Source organism: Salvelinus namaycush, chromosome 30 (assembly GCF_016432855.1).
Source record: "Salvelinus namaycush isolate Seneca chromosome 30, SaNama_1.0, whole genome shotgun sequence".
Lineage (NCBI taxonomy): Eukaryota > Metazoa > Chordata > Actinopteri > Salmoniformes > Salmonidae > Salvelinus > Salvelinus namaycush.
The window spans coordinates 5,244,635-5,263,339 of record NC_052336.1 but is presented as its reverse complement, the minus strand read 5'-3'; the positions used below and the strand labels follow the sequence as shown (position 1 = coordinate 5,263,339).

At 42.3% G+C, this 18,705-nt stretch overlaps 1 pseudogene; it reads left to right on the top strand.

Moving 5' to 3' along the window:
- The first annotated feature begins 268 nt into the window (after nt 1-268).
- LOC120025304 overlaps nt 269-18,705 on the top strand; it is a 31,842-nt pseudogene continuing 13,405 nt past the window's right edge.

Below are 18,705 nucleotides of genomic sequence, written 5' to 3'. Positions count from 1 at the left end.
CAGAGAGAGAGAGCGAGAGGGGGGGTGGTAGAGCCAAAAAGAACAATGCTTGTGTATGAGACGGAGAGGGAGAGGCATAAAAAGAGAGAGACAGACAGAAAGCAAGAGAAAGAGAGAGAGAGAGAGTGTGTGTGTGTGTGTGTGTGTGTGTGTGTGTGTGTGTGTGTGTGTGTGTGTGTGTGTGTGTGTGTGTGTGTGTGTGTGTGTGCGTAAGAGAGAGCGAGAAAGAGAGAGAAAGAGAATAATAGAGAGAGGGGAGGAGAAAAGGGAGAAGAAAGGGAGGGAGAGGAGCCAGCTGGCGTGGTCTGAGTCGTAGAGCTGCAGTCTGATATTAGAGACTAGCCACTTCTCAGCCTGCCTCTGTCTGGGCTCCAAACCACACAGCCAGGGTCCGAACCAGACACAGCACACCATAGGGTCCCCACTACAGTCTCTCTGCAGCAAGACAGAGGGAAAGAGGGGAAGAAGAAGATAGAAGGATTCAGAGAGATTAACAGTGATATAGTATCTTTCTTTCTGAGCTCTACTTTATTAATCATTCTCTCTGTCTCTCTCTCTCTCTGTCTCTCTCGCTCTCTGTCTCTCTCTCTCTCTGTCTCTCTGTCTCTCTCTCTCTCTCTCTGTCTCTCTCTCTCTCTCTGTCTCTCTGTGTGTGTGTGTGTGGAGCCTCATTGCCTTGCCAGGATAAGTTGCAGTGTAGAGTTTGAGGAACAAAATAGTCAAAGCTACAATGGGCCAACAGAATGGAGTATAACATAGATTTTTATAAGCATTTTGCCTGGCTAAAAAAGGTAAGAGACTTTTTGAGGTTTCACTTTCATGCATTTACCTTGCTTATACATCTGTATAGAGGAATCTGGTTATTGTTATTGTACACAGACAGTGAAATTCCTTGCATACTGGAGATGCACATGGAGAAAGACTTGTGTTGTGGAGTGGCTCATTGTAACACAGATAGAAACATTGATAGTACAGACTCATCTGTTTTGACCGTAAGCTGGAAATTTGTACGTCATACTGTCCTAAAAAGCAACAAGGCTGTAACTGCTCATAGCGTGAAACTGAGAAAAATGGCTTTTATTTACCTTGGTTTCACAGTAACTTTATGCAGTTACTGCTAGCATGACCCCCATTTTCTCCAAAACAGAATACAATAGAGGCAGGATACTTGTCCACATGATTAAGCATGTATTTAATGTTGCAAAAAGGACATTAACTCATTTTTGACCAAATGAGAAGTTACTGCCTTTTTGCTTGGTAGGGCAGCATAGTACTCACCTGTTCTGTTGTCTGTAATGTCTACACCTTCACAGAACAAGGCCGATATAGGGAAAAGCTTGGGAATTGTTGAAGAGCAACAGGTAGCATTCAATAAAACATGGTAACCAGCTTTCTGGAAAACACTTTACATTAACATTTTAGTCATTAAACAGCAGGTCCCCCATGGGAATCCAACCCTGGCATCAACCACCTGAGCCACACGGGACCCAACTCTCCCTGTGTTTCTTTACTGAACAGGAATAATATCATATTTTACTTATATAAGTTTAGTTCATTTTTATTTTTACAGGGACAGTGCACATTAATCAACGATTCAGTAAAAGTGCCGGTTTTAGCCAGCCAGCAAATTTTCAACCGCAGTCCCTGGGCAGGTTCTTAAAACAATTACAATACAGACAAACAATGAGCAGTGAGCACATGCAGAGCAACATAGAACAATAGCACAAAAAGCAACAAAACAAAATACATAAAAGCAAAAGTGTTTCCACACCTCACATGCTACAGACAACATGGAAAGCGGCAATACACAGCTGGGGATTATGTTCAACAAGTCTGATTGGCCTTTAACCATTTCTTCATTTTTTTGTGAAGGTGAGATAGGTGGTGCAGTTATGTGTGTCTGATGACAGTGGGTTCCAGACATGGGAATCTCTCACAGAGAAAACAGATTGACTAAAGGTGCTTTTCCTTATTAAGGGAACTATATCCATAACTCTGCAGGCGATTATGATTGGATGAGCATCTACATAGCCTTCATACATGGTACGATAACAGGAAAACTTGATTTCCATATGGTTCAATTAGCTATATGGCTAATCTGTCAATCCATCTGTTGAGGAACTTTTACTGAATTTCAGTGAAGAATATGTAGTCTGTGGCTAAATGGATGTTATCTAGGATAGGAGGAAAACATTTAAACGAGTCACTAAATGGGAACCAGATCTGGTATGGTGAGCTTGTGCACCAGGCTTAACCTGTTTCACGGTCCCTGTGGCCAATCAGCAATCAAGGTCCCAGTCAACAATCAACAATTAGGGGCAGGAAACATGTGTCGGGAGAAGTGCATACTGGGATGCGTGAAAGATAAACACCAGACAGGTCAAGAGGTCATAGTACCTGAGGAGAATAGATGAATGGATGGGCAACATGTTTTTTTCACTTCAGACTTTGTCCTTCCTCTGGGAGGTACAGTACAGGAAGCACCTGAAATAGACCTGATAGGACAAGACTGGATGTAGTTACCATCAGCCCATTCCTGAATTCTCCTTCACCATCTTGTTGTCATTAGGGAGATGGGATTAACTCTTTGCTGGCTCGTACCATCTGGACCTCGTTGTTACAGGTTAACTTAGACGCAAAATGGCCTGATAGATGATTATATACGAAGTCTCTTTCTCTTTTATCAAACTGACTTGCTTATTTGGACTTGTTTACAGGATGTTTATGTTGTGCAAAAATGTGTTATTTGCAGCACTTGAAATAGCTGAAGAGAGAATGTATTTACATATTCTATTGTTCGAAAGATATATGGCTATATGCATACTTTGTCTTCTTTTTCTTATGACTCTTGAAGGAAGTTAAACTCCAGCCACATGCTGTAGATTCTGAATCTTCAACAGTTAGATCTGAAGAGTATTCTTACATAGTCTATTCTTACATAGTCCTCACAGTCACTTTGCCACAAACTTTCCATGGTTGTGGCTGTAAAAAGTCTGGATTTCTCAGTAATTTGCTCTAATTTTGTTTAATTCTTTATATGAACGGCTAAGCAATTATTTAGGAAGGCCCGAGGTCTTGCACACTTGGTCGAGAAGCAAATATCAAATTAATAGAATACTAAAAGGTTCAACATCATTTGATGAAAGCTTAAGAAGCATAAACCTCTTACAGAATTCCACACTCGCGGCCACAATAGGTTATTTAAAATGTGATACCAGTGCTGTGTGTGTGTGTGTGTGTGTGTTCTTGTTGTTCTCTCCAGAGTCTGAGTTTTCATTTCAGAGAGCCCTGGTTCAAGGTAGAGCTGACACTGTGGGTAACTCCTCTCACTTCACAGTTGTATTTGTACTGACCACAAATTGACCAGTAACTGATCGCTCCTCTGTAGGTAAACCAGCGGTCCCCTGTGAACGGCGAGACTAACCAAGAACGGTTGACACGCTTAGAGGGAGACAAAGAGTTCCTTGCCCTCCAGGTAAGATTACCTTATGGCATGAACAATACATGCATGTGCATGTTTTGCATTTGTGTGTTTGTATGGGAGAGAATAGTGTGTTTCGCTGCACATTGGCATATAAAAGAGTTTTGTTAATGGATATACCCTTCATCTATAGAAATTATTATTTAAATTCAGCTGAAGTTGAATCCCCCGAGTTGAATATGAGCCTACTGATAAACAAGAGGATACATTACACTGCATTGGCCCCCTTATGTATCAGTTATAAGAGAGGGAGGAAGAGAGAGAGAGACGGAGGGGGAGAGAGAAAGAGACAGAGAGAGTTGAATATGAGCCTACTGCAATACAAAAGGATACATTACACCGCATTGGCCCCTTGGTGCCCTCTATAAAATATAAGCAGTAGTAGCTCTATCATGTATCAGTCATAAGAAAGGTAGGGAGAGAGCAAGAGGGAGAGGAAGAGAGAAAAAGAGAGAGCAAGAGGGAGAGGAAGAGAGAAAAAGAGAGAGCAAGAGGGAGAGGCAGAGAGAAAGAGGGAGGGAGATAGAAAGAGAGGGTGGCAGAGAGAGAGAAAGAGAGAGAGATGTAGAGAGAAAGAGAGGGATATATATATACACTGCTCAAAAAAATAAAGGGAACACTTAAACAACACAATGTAACTCCAAGTCAATCACACTTCTGTGAAATCAAACTCTCCACTTAGGAAGCAACACTGATTGACAATAAATTTCACATGCTGTTGTGCAAATGGAATAGACAAAAGGTGGAAATTATAGGCAATTAGCAAGACACCCCCAATAAAGGAGTGGTTCTGCAGGTGGTGACCACAGACCACTTCTCAGTTCCTATGCTTCCTGGCTGATGTTTTGGTCACTTTTGAATGCTGGCGGTGCTTTCACTCTAGTGGTAGCATGAGACGGAGTCTACAACCCACACAAGTGGCTCAGGTAGTGCAGCTCATCCAGGATGGCACATCAATGCGAGCTGTGGCAAGAAGGTTTGCTGTGTCTGGCAGCGTAGTGTCCAGAGCATGGAGGCGCTACCAGGAGACAGGCCAGTACATCAGGAGACGTGGAGGAGGCCGTAGGAGGGCAACAACCCAGCAGCAGGACCGCTACCTCCGCCTTTGTGCAAGGAGGAGCAGGTGGAGCACTGCCAGAGCCCTGCAAAATGACCTCCAGCAGGCCACAAATGTGCATGTGTCTGCTCAAACGGTCAGAAACAGACTCCATGAGGGTGGTATGAGGGCCCGACGTCCACAGGTGGGGGTTGTGCTTACAGCCCAACACCGTGCAGGACGTTTGGCATTTGCCAGAGAACACCAAGATTGGCAAATTCTCCACTGGCGCCCTGTGCTCTTCACAGATGAAAGCAGGTTCACACTGAGCACATGAGCACATGTGACAGACGTGACAGAGTCTGGAGACGCCGTGGAGAACGTTCTGCTGCCTGCAACATCCTCCAGCATGACCATTTTGGCGGTGGGTCAGTCATGGTGTGGGGTGGCATTTCTTTGGGGGCCGCACAGCCCTCCATGTGGTAGCCTGACTGCCATTAGGTACCGAGATGAGATCCTCAGACCCCGTGTGAGACCATATGCTGGTGCGGTTGGCCCTGGGTTCCTCCTAATGCAAGACAATGCTAGACCTCATGTGGCTGGAGTGTGTCAGCAGTTCCTGCAAGAGGAAGGCATTGATGCTATGGACTGGCCCGCCCGTTCCCCAGACCTGAATCCAATTGAGCACATCTGGGACATCATGTCTCGCTCCATCCACCAACGCCACGTTGCACCACAGACTGTCCAGGAGTTGGCGGATGCTTTTGTCCAGGTCTGGGAGGAGATCCCTCAGGAGACCATCCGCCACCTCATCAGGAGCATGCCCAGGCGTTGTAGGGAGGTCATACAGGCACGTGGAGTCCACACACACTACTGAGCCTCATTTTGACTTGTATTAAGGACATTACATCAAAGTTGGATCAGCCTGTAGTGTGGTTTTCCACTTTAATTTTGAGTGTGACCAGGCCTCCAAGGGTTAGGTACAAGGGCAGTACTTGTGTGTGTGTGTGTGTGTGTGTGTGTGTGTACACTAGTTCTCAGGGCTGTTGAGTAAGGGTTTTTCTGCAGTCAGGTCCAGACTTGCTGGCTACAACACACCTCTGTTTGTTGGCAGATGTGATGACTTGCTGTTGTGTATAGGTCTCATGTACACACTAACACATTCCTCCACTAAACTCCACCTGATTGGCTGGTTGAGCCCTGCCTTTTGTAACTGATTGACTCTTTCGCTAGTTTGTTTTCTCAACAGCTTTATCTATATCATGAGTAGTGCAGAGCCGGCCTGATGGGCTGAACTGAGAAAAACTCCTGAAGGACAAAGAGTCCTTCATTCAGCTTTGGAAATATTTGCACTGTTTAATCTGGCAGTGTGAAGTGATTATCAATTAAGGAACTGATATGTTGTGAAATGGATGGCAGGCAAAGAGAGGTGATTTTAATGACTTTGAGAAAGTGCATGTGGATGTTGGGGTTAGATAACTTCCCAGGTCAGGAGGAGTAAAGGGTGGAGCCAGGAAGGGGGGAAGAAGGGAGGGAGAAAGAGAGAGTGGGAATGAAGGATGAACAGAGGTCAAGAGGGTTGACAACATTGAAAGAAGGGGTCAGAAATGTTGAAGTATTGCTGTCTACTGGTGTGACTAAGTTTCTCCTCCATTACACACACACACACACACACACACACACACACATACACACACAGGTGAGCGTTCTGACGGACCAGGTGGAAGCTCAGGGTGTAAAGATCAGTGATCTGGAAAGTTCTCTGGAGGAACACCAACACAAGCTAAACTCTACAGAAGAGATGCTGCAACAGGTAAGGACCTCACACACTGGTCCTCTTCCATTCATACAAACCTTTGAACCTCAACCTTATTCACAGTCTCAGTTTAGACTGGCTTCGGTATGATATCAACTTCCTCGTTTTGTGTGGTTATCAGGTTCACTTCCGTATCTTCCCGTTTCTATTCAAATTGGGATCTGAAAGTCTGCATCACAGCAGCACAACCATTATGCCTTCTCCCTTAGACTGACATCATGACATTTGCTTCATGTGTGACTAGAATACTTTAAAATAATGCATGTGTGAGCATGTGACATCCAAAGCTTTCATCTACTACTTTGTATTTTAAGACTAGCACACATCCATGGTAAAAATACTCCTCATACAATAGTCTTATATTCAGTCCACTAGCAGACTACATTTAGACATACTCTGTCTCCTAGCAGACTGTCTAGACATGCTGAGTCTCATGGTAGACTGCCTCCTATAGAGTCCAGCTTCCCAGGAGGAAATTCCTCCCAGGGATTCCAGTGAGCCAGGCTCTAGATCTCTGACAACCCAAATGTTTAGTGTGGTCTGTTCCCATCCAAGACTGATTCTTAGAGTGCAGCGTCTGTCTGCTCTGGTAGGTTTGGTCGTGGTGCTCTGCTCTAGGGCTGGTCTGTCTGGGCAGGTGTGCACAGGACCGGGAGCGTAGTCGGTCACACCCCTAACCACCCGTGTGTGTGTGTGTGTGTGTGTGTGTGTGTGTGTGTGTGTGTGTGTGTGTGTGTGTGTGTGTGTGTGTGTGTGTGTGTGTGTGTGTGTGTGAGAGAGAGAGATCTGTCATCAGTAGAAGTGGTGTGTCCATGTCTTCCACTCCTGTGAGGTGCAGTGGAGTTCAAGCTCAGAGCAGACATGGAAACTCAGTCAGAACCAAGGATCCTCTTTAAAACTAAACTAAGATAACTTCATGACAGCAACATGCATGAAAAGGACTATCGTCAGTCCATACAAACTGGAAACTGAGGTAGGACAAACTTAGCATACTAGTAAGCGTTTTTGCTACAGTTTATCATCATTCCAAGGAGAGGCTTTCAACTGCTCCAAAGTTCCCCTGAATAAATCTGTATACTAGGCCATCTTTGGTAGACTGTCATTAAATGCCAACAATGCATTTCATTTGGTAGCCATTGCAAACTTCGATTCTGCTGCAAAAAGTTCATTAAACAGAAGCAAAATAAATTAAATGGGGAGGGACCTACCTGCATTTGTCCAAAATAAACTTTTGTTTTGCTCCGTTTGTTTCCATTCAAGGATGGACCTTTTTTTACAATTTTCACCTAAAGTGACATACCCAAATTTAACTGTCTGTAGCTCAGGACCTGAAGCAAGGATTCGCATACTTTGAAGTTTGTGGAAATGTGAAATTAATGTAGGAGAATAGATATAGATCTGGTAAAAGATATTACAAAGAAAAAAACATGAAACATTTAAAATTGTTTTGTACCATCATCTTTGAAATGCAAGAGAAAGCCCATTGTTATTCTAGCTCTGGCACAATTTAGATTTTGGCCACTAGATGGCAGCAGTGTGTGCAAAGTTTTAGACTGATCTAATGAACCATTGCATATCTGTTCAAAATGATGTATAAAGACTGCCCAAATGTGTCTAATTGGTTTATTAATACATTTTCAAGTTCATAATTGTGCACTCTCCTCAAACAGTAGCATGGCATTATTTCACTGTAATAGCTAATGTAAATTGGCCAGTGCAGTTAGATTTACAAGAAATGAAGCTTTCTGCCCATATCAGATATGTCTATGTCCTGAGATTTTTTTGTTACTTACAACCTCATGCTAATCACATTAGCCTACATTAGCTCAACCGTCCCACAGGGGAGACACCAATCCCGTAGAGGTTAAACGGTAAACAGTTTCCATAATGAATACACCCCTGGTTAACTCTGTACAGCAGGGTTGTTCTGAAGGGCTGGGTTTGTTTCCTTGAGACGTTGTCATTATGAGGCTTCGTACCTGAGCCGCAAATCTCTTACTAGTGACACAGCTCTAATATTTTCCATGTGCACTCTCCCAGAAACCTCAGAAAACAAACCCGTTTCTCTTCAAAAAAGCTACATTTTTAAATGCCCATGATTGGACTGCCTCAGTGCTTCAGATATTTTCTTTGGACCTTTCTAAGGCTGTGTTTACACAGGCAGCCCAATTCTGCTATTTTTTACACTAATTGGTCTTTTGACCAATCACATCAGATCTTTTCACATCAGCACTGTTTCAGAGCTGCTCTGATTGGTCAAAATACCAATTTGTGAAAACATATCAGAATTGGGCAGCCTCTGAGACTTTGCACCTGCCTGAAATCAACCTAATTAGCTGTTGAATGAAATAGGGACTTTCAAAGCAGACCGTTTTTCTGATAAAGAGGGATAATTAGTGGACCAAGCAAGGTCCTAATCAGCATCATGTTTGATTGATAGAAATCCTAATTTAAATAGGAAGGCACGTGCTGGGCCTCTACAGTATTTCTAGTTGTTGTTGTATGGCAACTGTGCAGGGTTCTGTGGGCTCGTTCATGCTCTCCTCTGCATGCTTTGTACTCGTGTGTCTGCATGTGAGAGGCGCAGTAAAATAGTGCCCAGAAGCTGTGTATATTTAGCCGTGTGGACAGCGTCTGACTTTGAGAGAATTGAACAGAGCTAGATGGTAGCTTCTTTAGTGTCCAGTGTAAAAGTTCTGTTTGGGCTTGGTGTGGTTGTACTACTGTCTCTAATGGTGTGGCCATTTGCATGATTGGTGTTAACAAGTGTCTCCCCTGGTGGCAGGAGCTTCTTAGCAGGACGTCACTGGAGAGTCAGAAGTTGGATCTGATGGGAGAGGTGTCTTACCTGAAACTGAAGCTGGTGGACATGGAGAAGAAACAAATTCATGGAGTAGCGAGGAAGCATAAAGCAGAGGTAAGGACACAGACACACAAATGAGGGGTGATGAGTGTAATCCTAAACTTTTATGTATGACTGAGGCGGTTAGAGTTGAGTCCCTGAGACAGACTGTAATGTAGCAAATCTGATTACTTAAACAAATATACATATTTTTTAGAATGCGTTTAGACATGTATAGGGAAGCTGAATTATTTCCATACTCTAAGGGGGTTTGTTTCACATCCCTTGTGATACTTCTATTTAAGTGAGCTTTGCCAGGAAATGACAGGAGTGCATGTACAATTCCTGATCATGTTTTGGGAGATACAACAATGCTGCTGACTTTATGACAAACATATGCTAAAGACAGAGTAAAATGTACTCCACCCTCTTCCTGGACTACCTAGGAATGAAACTACTCTCCATGAAGTCATGGCTCTGTGTTTTAGTTCAACCTGAAATGTATGTTTGTTTAAGCCCATATGGTATGTTGGGTTACCTACACCCATCACCACATGAAGGTAAGGTCCAACATTTTTCCTCAGAACTTCAGCAAAACCTAATACGATGACTGCTATGGTGTGTGGTCATCCACACCCCCTCCCAAAATGGCTGCTGTACCATTTTTTTCCCCCCCCTTGCATTACTTGACAAAGATCCAGAAAAACTAGGTGTCAGTCCAGAACTGGCATAGTCCTTTAATGGGTCCTTTAAGACAAAGGGGCAGATATTGTATGTTACGAGAACTACCAGTATGTAGTTACTGTCAAAACATGGCTTGACAAAGAGCCTTTGTGCCCCAGAGCACATCCAGTACTATGTGTAGCCGTGTTGGCATGATGGATGACTGGGTAAACCTGAGGGTGCGTAGGCTTTAACTCTGCGACAGGTTTTAGTCTAAAGTCCTGATGTTGAAATCATGACTGGCCTATTGTATGAGCTGCAGAGGAAGGTGGTTAGTGTCAAATGAGGAAACCCCACCCCTTTCAAGAGCGGGTAACATAACACTTTAGACAGGAAATTATCCATACCTGTGGTTTGTAATGTAGAGGATATTTAGTAATATAAGGACACGTGTTGCAATAGTCTTTCTGCTCTGGTCATGTACACACTGCCTTCCCTATGACAGCTGACTGGAGAGAATGAGACCTGTTTTGAACATTCTGCTGATTTTCCATGTGTGACCATTCAAGCATATAGCGTGTGTGAATATGCGCACGCACACATTGACACTCATTTTGGAGGCCTCCCTGCTGTGGCGCGAAGTCACTAAGCTCATGATTATATATAGCTTTGGACAGCTCTGCATATCTGTCATATCCTCTATACTGGACTTCATGTGATACTTCCACAGTCCAGGTATAGCTCTATGGTTGTTTACGCTCTAAGTATGATAACATGCCCTGCTCTAATGGACTAGACTGTTCATTTCATGTGGCAGTAGCGTGTGACTATATACCTCTTGTTTTCACTCCAGTAGGTTAAAAGCATATTTACCCTGACCAGACAACTATTTCACAGGCCCAGAGTGTTTAGATCTCGCAGCGCTTTGTTTCTCATTGTGGTTCACTCAGACATATCAAACCAAATCACTGCATGGCTTTAAACATTCCATCTGTTTACTTTAACTAAATGTGTAGAAAATGTAGTAGTATATCGTTGAGGAACACCAGACACAACTCTTTCCTTTTTCATTCTTCCTCTTTGGTTTTATTTTCCTTATTTCTCTCTTCCTGTTAGAGTGTTGTGAACTTGATAAGTGAGCTGCAGGAGCAGATGTGTAGGTTTCAGCAGGAGATCAATTGCAGGATCCGGGAGAAAACAGGCCAGGCTGACCGCAGCTTACAGGAGGCCTGCGACACTGGCTCCACGGAGGCCCAAAACCCAGACCAGGGGCTTGCCTGTGAGGGTAGCCCAGAGGTACATGACAGTGGGCTGGAGGAGCCTCCTGACGTGATCCCAGGAGTGGAGAATAGCTCCAGTACTTCTGAGGAGCAGTGCTGCTGTGGCGAGAGTAGGCAGAGAATGTCTGCATGACCTTTGACCCCAAGCATGTAGTCATCCCATCACTGTATGGAATGATCCCAAGGCTCTGACACTTAGATTTATGCTTGCACTAAGGAACCCCTCACCACAACGCTTACACATGCGTAGGTCATGAGACCCAAACCCAATGCAATCCCATGACTTGTGTAAATAAGGGGGTTGATGCATGTACTGTACTGCATCATATAAGAGGCATTTCACTGTGGTGTTGTGAGTAGTTAGCAGATAGAACTCATGGACTAATTGACAGTCTCCAGACAATTAAAACAATCCATTATCTGATGTACATTTGTGACAATGACATGTACGAGTTGTAAATCCTTTTATCAATGTCCCCAGGTCATACTTCAAGAGATCAGTCTTCTCAAGGAGAAAGTAGAACATCTTGAAGACCAGAAGTCCCAGTATGAGAGGAGACTCAAAGCAACAAAGGTTAAACACATTAGCCTACCTCATCTCCTGTTATGTCTAGACAGTACTAGTAGTGCCCAGATTCCTCTGCTAACTACAGCTTTCCTAAACTGTCCAATCTGCTCTTCTGCCCAGTTGGATGAGTCTTACAGACAAGTCATTCACAAAAGGCTTTTCTTAACAAATCTGCAGAACATTTTCTTTGTAGAAATGGATTTAAATGGTGGCACAGTTCCTTGGTTTCTCTTGGCGGTATTACAATATCTTGGTTAACACACACCATAACTCGCTGGCTCGCTACCTGGCTCTTTTGCTCGCTCTTTCACTCCCCTGCACTCTTTACCCCTCAATCTCTCCTTTTCCTGAACTTCTTCATTGAGCTTTTTTTTTTACATGCACTCGCCTCATCTGTCCCATCTGCTTTTTGTTCACACTATGCATTTTAACTTAAATTACTGCTAGTGTATAAGAGCCTTGCTAAAATGTCTTTTTTTGGTGTACACGGTCATGTTGCGTTACTGTGAACTTCAGTGTGCCCTATGTAAAACATATAGCCTGCTCTGGAAAGATGAACCAGCCAAATCATGTAAATCTGCTTTAGATTTCAGGTGTATTTTGCTGCACCTATTACATCTGCTAAACAGTTTATGCCACCAATAAACTTAGTCTCCAAGTTATGCGGACATTTTTGTTATGAGTGTTGACTTATACTTAGTTTGTCTTTCTGAGTATGTGTTTTTAGCTTATGCATGCTCCTGATCTTACCCTGTCCCCCTATCCCACACAGGCACAGATATCAGACCTCCAGCAGCTCCTGCTCAGTAAGAATGCGGAGTTAGACAGCCTGCATGCACAGCTCCTGGCCAGACCACTGTCCGCTGAGACCTCCGAGAGAGGTAAGCACCCAAGCACTTCTTCCAAACTGCATAACTTTATTACAGGGTTTGTTATTCTGTAATGAAGGGATTGTATGTCCTTTGTTGGTGACTAGTCAATAGGTTTGTCAGTCATGGATCAATAACATGCTGTGCCTGAGTGGTGTCTAACAATGGTTCTCTCTCCACCTTGCATTTCCACTGTTAGAGGATATGTTTAGGAGAAGGCTCAACAATAAGCGTAAGCCTTAACACTATTTTAACAACTTAAACACTGCTTCAACATCTTGTCCCTTACCTGAATACACTCATTTCACTCTTTCATACCCTGTTGTGGGGCTCCAAGAAAATCAAACCCAGGAATGGACATTGGCTTCCTCTGTCTGGTAACATTTTATGAGCTTATGTTTCTTCAACTGAGTAGATTATTGAATCCCTGATCAGAATTTCCACTGGGAAGGGACTCTTCATCTGTTAATGTCAGCCAACTGGTGTCCAGTAACAACCTTGATATGTCATTATGCTCTTGCTACTAGAAGTATAGATAAGTGATTAAGTTTCATTTTCAGAACTTTTCCATTGCCCATGGCTGCCTGTCAACTTTCTCTACTTAATTTCTGCTTCATTGTATAGACCCCTAGCTAATACTGTTGATTTTTCCCTGGCTAGGTGAGACGTTTCCATCTGAGAAAAGCTCTGCTCCATCGATTATACATATTCCAACTATATGCCTAAATGGGGTAGAAAATGAAAGATTGCAAATACATTGCCATATTATGGTACTGCATAAGGTACATGATGGCAACTACACTGACTCCTCTTTCGACAGACCAGGAGCTCCAAAGGTTAAAGACGGGGATGGAGACACTGCTGGTTGCCAATGATGAAAAGGTGAGTAGGCGGCTGTCAAAGGTTACTATTAATGCATGTTTGTCTCTCTTGGTCCAGTAGTGAGATCATTTGCTATACGTCACAAAATAAAACATTGAACTGTCTGATCCCATTGCTTTGTACAGTGTATACAGTTGGGTGCCATTGTATACATTAAGCAATGTTGGCATACACAGCACGACCATCACTGTTTGAATGGCAGGAGCTGCTGGAAGGCTGATGGCGTACGTAACCACACATCAGTAGCACCACCCACCGCCATTTACAGCACAGAGCTTTTGTAATCTTAGTTGCACCCACGGGTGGAATCTTTGAACAAATAGGCCTCATGCGTGCTCGCTCTCTCCGCAGCCATTTTAGGCAAAGCCACAATTAATGAGTCTTGGATATGCCAGACCTACTTTTGGAGTTTGGTCCATTAAGAGAAACTAGACCAGGCCAGGGCACTGGCACCACTTCAAAACACACACACGCACTCAGTTACCACTACTGATTTCCAGCTGTGCCCATGTAACAAAACCTTTCTCAACTCCTATGTTAAAAGCATACGGAGAAAGCCAATTACAGTGCCTTGCTAAAGTATTCAGACCCTTTGGATTAATTCAACTTTTGTGTTAGTGGGATTAAAATGGATGTCAACAATCTAGAGAATATGCTAATGTAAAGTATTTGTACATATAGACTGTTGCATAAGTATTCATCCCCTTTTGTTTAGGTAAGCCTAAATTAGTTCAGGAGTAAAATATGGCTTAACATATCACAAATTACCTGGACTCACACTGAAATAATAGTAATTCAAAAATCCAGTCAACCCCTAATGCTTTTAAGGTCCCACAATCAAGTGTTGAATTTCAAGCACAACCACAGAGCTTTGCAAAAGCCTCAAAGGGCAGTGATGGGTAACAACCAATCTGACAATGAACGTCTCTTTAAGCATGATCTGGTTGATACTTTAAACCACCCAGACACAACAAAGATAGTCCTACTGAGCTGCAGGACATGACACTGCTCAGGGATGTTACCATGAGGCCATTGGTGAGTTCAAAAATGGCTACGGAGTTCAATGGCTGTGCTTGGAGAACTAAGGCTGTATCAACAACATTGTGGTGACGCCACAATCGCCTACACAACAGTGACAAGAATACAAATGTGCAGAATGCATGCAACAAGGCACTAAAGTAATACAGCAAAAATACACTTTTTGGCCTAAATGTAAAGCCTTAGATTTGCGCTTAACACATCACTAACTGCCTCATTTTCAAGCATGGTGGTAACTGCATCATGGTATGGGTATGCTTGACATTGGCAAATACTGGAGTTTTTCAGGAAAAGCCTCATTACTGTCTAGCCATGAACCTCTATCAAGATGTTGGGGATCAATGTATTTTATTAGGATCCCTGTTAGCTGTTGCAAAAGCAGCAGCTGCTCTTCCTGGGGTCCACACAGAACATGGAACATTACATAATACAGAACATTAAGAGACAAGAACAGCTCAAGTACCAAACTACCTTTTTAACGCACACGTAGCCTACATATCAACACAAACTATCTAGGTCAAATAGGGGAGAGTTGTTGTGCAATGTGTTGATTAACCTGAATATTTTTTTTTTTAAACAACGTTTGCTGATTTGAGCGACATGAGATGGAATGGAGTTCCATGCAATAACCTGTTGGGGATGAGGGCGCTGTTTAGGCTATTTATGCTAATTGGGTACTTTTTTTAAACGGCTTCCCACAAAATCCTTGATCGTACAATATGCATATTATTATTATTATTGGATAGAAAACAGTCTATAGTTTCTATAGGAGTTGAAATTTTGTCTCTAAGTGGAACAGAGCCCATTCTACAGCAATTTCCCTGACATGGATTCAGATTTCAGAAATGTTGGCCACTGTTCTGAAGTCAGTTAAAAAGGCACTGATTTTGCTATGACTATACGGACACTTCTTACGTCTGCCCCTGGATGCCTTTACGTGATGACGATTCCAATGGGGTCGATTGCGCGTTCACAGGCCCTACAAATGAAAAAACCCTGAAGCTAGTCATTCTTTTGGAGCTGCGTCATGCGCCTAGAGGACACCGGCCCGCACCTTTTCCAAGCATTAGTGAAGGGGGTAATATTACTCGGGTCATGTTTCTACTCGTTATGGGAGTTAAAAACATCATAAGGTAGTTAATTTAAAGCGTTTTATAGCAATTTATATCCGTTTAGTGCGATTTTGGGACATTTATTTTTGCAACGATGTGAATAGTTGGGCACGCTTTTCAGTTCATCCCGAACGCCGTTGGCATTTCCACATGGCAAGAGGACAGCTTTCCACCAAAAGACGATTTCTCCCAAGAAAGGATCCTTTGCCCAAGATACTGATGGAAGAACAGCTCAAAGTAGGACATTTTTATTATGATAAATCGTGTTTCTGTCGAAACATTTTAGTGGCTTAGGACGCCATGTTTTTTGACGTAGCTTCGCTTGGCGCAAACTGTATTGAAAAGTAAGGATAAATTAAAAAATGTAATAACGCAATTGTATTAAGAATTAAATTGTCTATCAATCCCTGTCCACCCTATATTTTTTAGTCACGTTTATGAGTATTTATGTATAAGAGTAGATCACTGTCTAAGTGGCGCAAGGAAATTCTGACCAGCTGAGCTAAATTTCACATTGTATAACCATGATTTTGGTGGCTAAATATAAACATTTGCGATCAAACTGTATATGCATGTTGTAATGTGATGTTACAGGAGTGTCATCGGAAGAATTCTGAGAAGGTTAGTGAAAAAATTAATATCTTTTGGCGATGTTGACTTTTATCGCTCACTTTGGCTAGAATCAATGCTGGGCTGCTATGTGGTATGTGCTATGCTAATATAACGATTTATTGTGTTTTCGCTGTAAGACACTTAGAAAATCTGAAATATTGTCTGTATTCACAGGATCTGTGTCTTTCGATTCGTGTATGCTGTGTATTTTTACGAAATGTTTGATGATTAGTAAGTAGGTAAACACGTTGCTCTAAGTAGTTTTTCTATTCCATTTGTGACGGTGGGTGCAATTGTAACCTATGCCATCTACCTGAAATATGCACTTTTTTCTAACAAAACCTATCCCATACCATAAATATGTTATCAGACTGTCATCTAATGAGTTTTTTTGTTGGTTAGGGGCTATAAATATCTTAGTTTAGCCGAATTGGTGATGGCTACTGGTGTTGGTGGACAAATAAAAGATGGTGGATTATGCTAATGTGTTTTTAGGTAATAGATGTACATCTTTACATATTGTGTCTTCCCTGTAAAACATTTTAAAAATCGGACATGTTGACTGGATTCACAAGATCTGTGTCTTTCATTAGCTGTATTGGACTTTAATGTGTGAAAGTTAAATATTTTAAAAAAATATTTTTTTTGAATTTCGCGGCACTGGTTTTTCAGTGGGGGGGGGGGGGGGGGCCGCTAGCGGCACACTCATCCTAGACAGGATAATGGCTCTATTGTATGGTTTCTTGAATTTGTTCTGGGTTTAGGGACTGTGAAAAGACCCCTAGTGACATGTGTGTGCGCGTCAGATCTGTGTAAGTTGACTATGCAAACAATTTGGGATTTTAACACTACTGTTTCTTAAATAAGTTATGTCTTTCCTCAACCGGCTGTGATTGGGAGTCCCATAGGGTGGTGCACAATTGGCCCAGCATCGTAAATATGATTTTTTTCCTAAACTGACTTGGCTAGTTAAAGGTAAAAACTCTTAACCAAGAGACTGGCATGCATAGTATTTATATCAGCCCTCTGATTACAATGACATGCAAGATGGGCCAGATGCAGCTTAACTAGGTCTTTCCTTGCAGCACTTGACCACAATCCAGATAAGACAAAACTGGAGCCTGCGAAACTTGCTTTTTGGAGTGTGGTGTCAAAAAAGCAGAGCATCTCTTTATTACGGACTGACCTCCACCCATCTTTAAAACCATTGAATCTTTGTTTTGATCATTACTTGGCATTAGATTGTAAAAAGTCAGCTAGTATCAATGTGTTCAACAGTCACACCATTCATTACCAGATTCAGCTGAGGTCTAGAATTTAGGGAAGGATTTGTTCCAAAATGCAATGCTCTTAGTTCTAGATGTTCAGCACCAGTTTATTACCGGCCACCCTTTTCAAAACAGACCAACTCTGTAAAAGGTATCATTGACTTCATTACCTGTGGTTTCTGACGCATTTATGGTTGAATCATAAGCATACATGAATACTTGGTGTAGTGGCAGCTCATTGGTAAAAGGAGTGCCAAGAGATCTGCCCTGTGGTACACCACACTTTGTCAAAAATGTAGAGTTTAATGATAGCTTCAATTAGTTTGTCATATCATGGATTCAGAGATGAGATTTAAAAATCCTAACATTTCTCAACTCTAACAGTACAGCTCCCACAATATTCTTAGCAATTTCTTTCAACCAATCATCAGTAATTTCAGTGCAGTACATGCTGAGTGCCCTTCTCTATAAGCATGTTGAAAGTCTGTTCATTTGTTTAGAGATTTGTTTTTCTCCAACCGTTTGCTAAGAGCTGGCAGCAAGCTTATAGGTGTGCTATTAGGATTAGTAAAGGCTGCTTTACCACTCTTGGGTAGTGGAAATACTTTGGCTTCCCTCCAAGCCTGAGGACAAAGACTTTCCTCTAGGCACAGATGACATGACCGATTTGAAGTGCCTATAAAGTCCTCAGTAGCTTTCCATCTAAGTTGTCAATGCCAGGAGGTTTGTCATTGATAGGTAACAATTTTTCCACCTCTCCCACATGAACTTTACAAAATTCATTTAAAGAAAAAAAGATTTATACATGAATACGACGGCTCACTTTGGCGTTTCCTGCTAAAGTTTTCCCGCTTTGCCAATAAAGTCTTTAAAATAATTGCCAACATTAAATCGATTCATGATGAATAAGCCATCTGAGTTTTTTTCCATTTATATAATTGATCTTGGCTTCATAATGCAGTTTCTTTTGAGTTTAGTCACAATTTGCAGTATGTCAGCCAGTCTGCTGCGTAGACAACTTATTGGCCATTCCTTTTGCGTGGATTCCTCATCAATCCATGGAGCATTAACACTGTTAGAAGTGTTTTCTTAACAGGTGCATGTTTATCAATAATTGGAAGAAGCAATTTCATCAAGTGCAGCGTTTGGATGCTCCTTTCATTAATTACATCAGACAAACAAATATATGTAACATCCACTTAAGACTCATCGCAAAATATTTTGTATGATTTCTTATA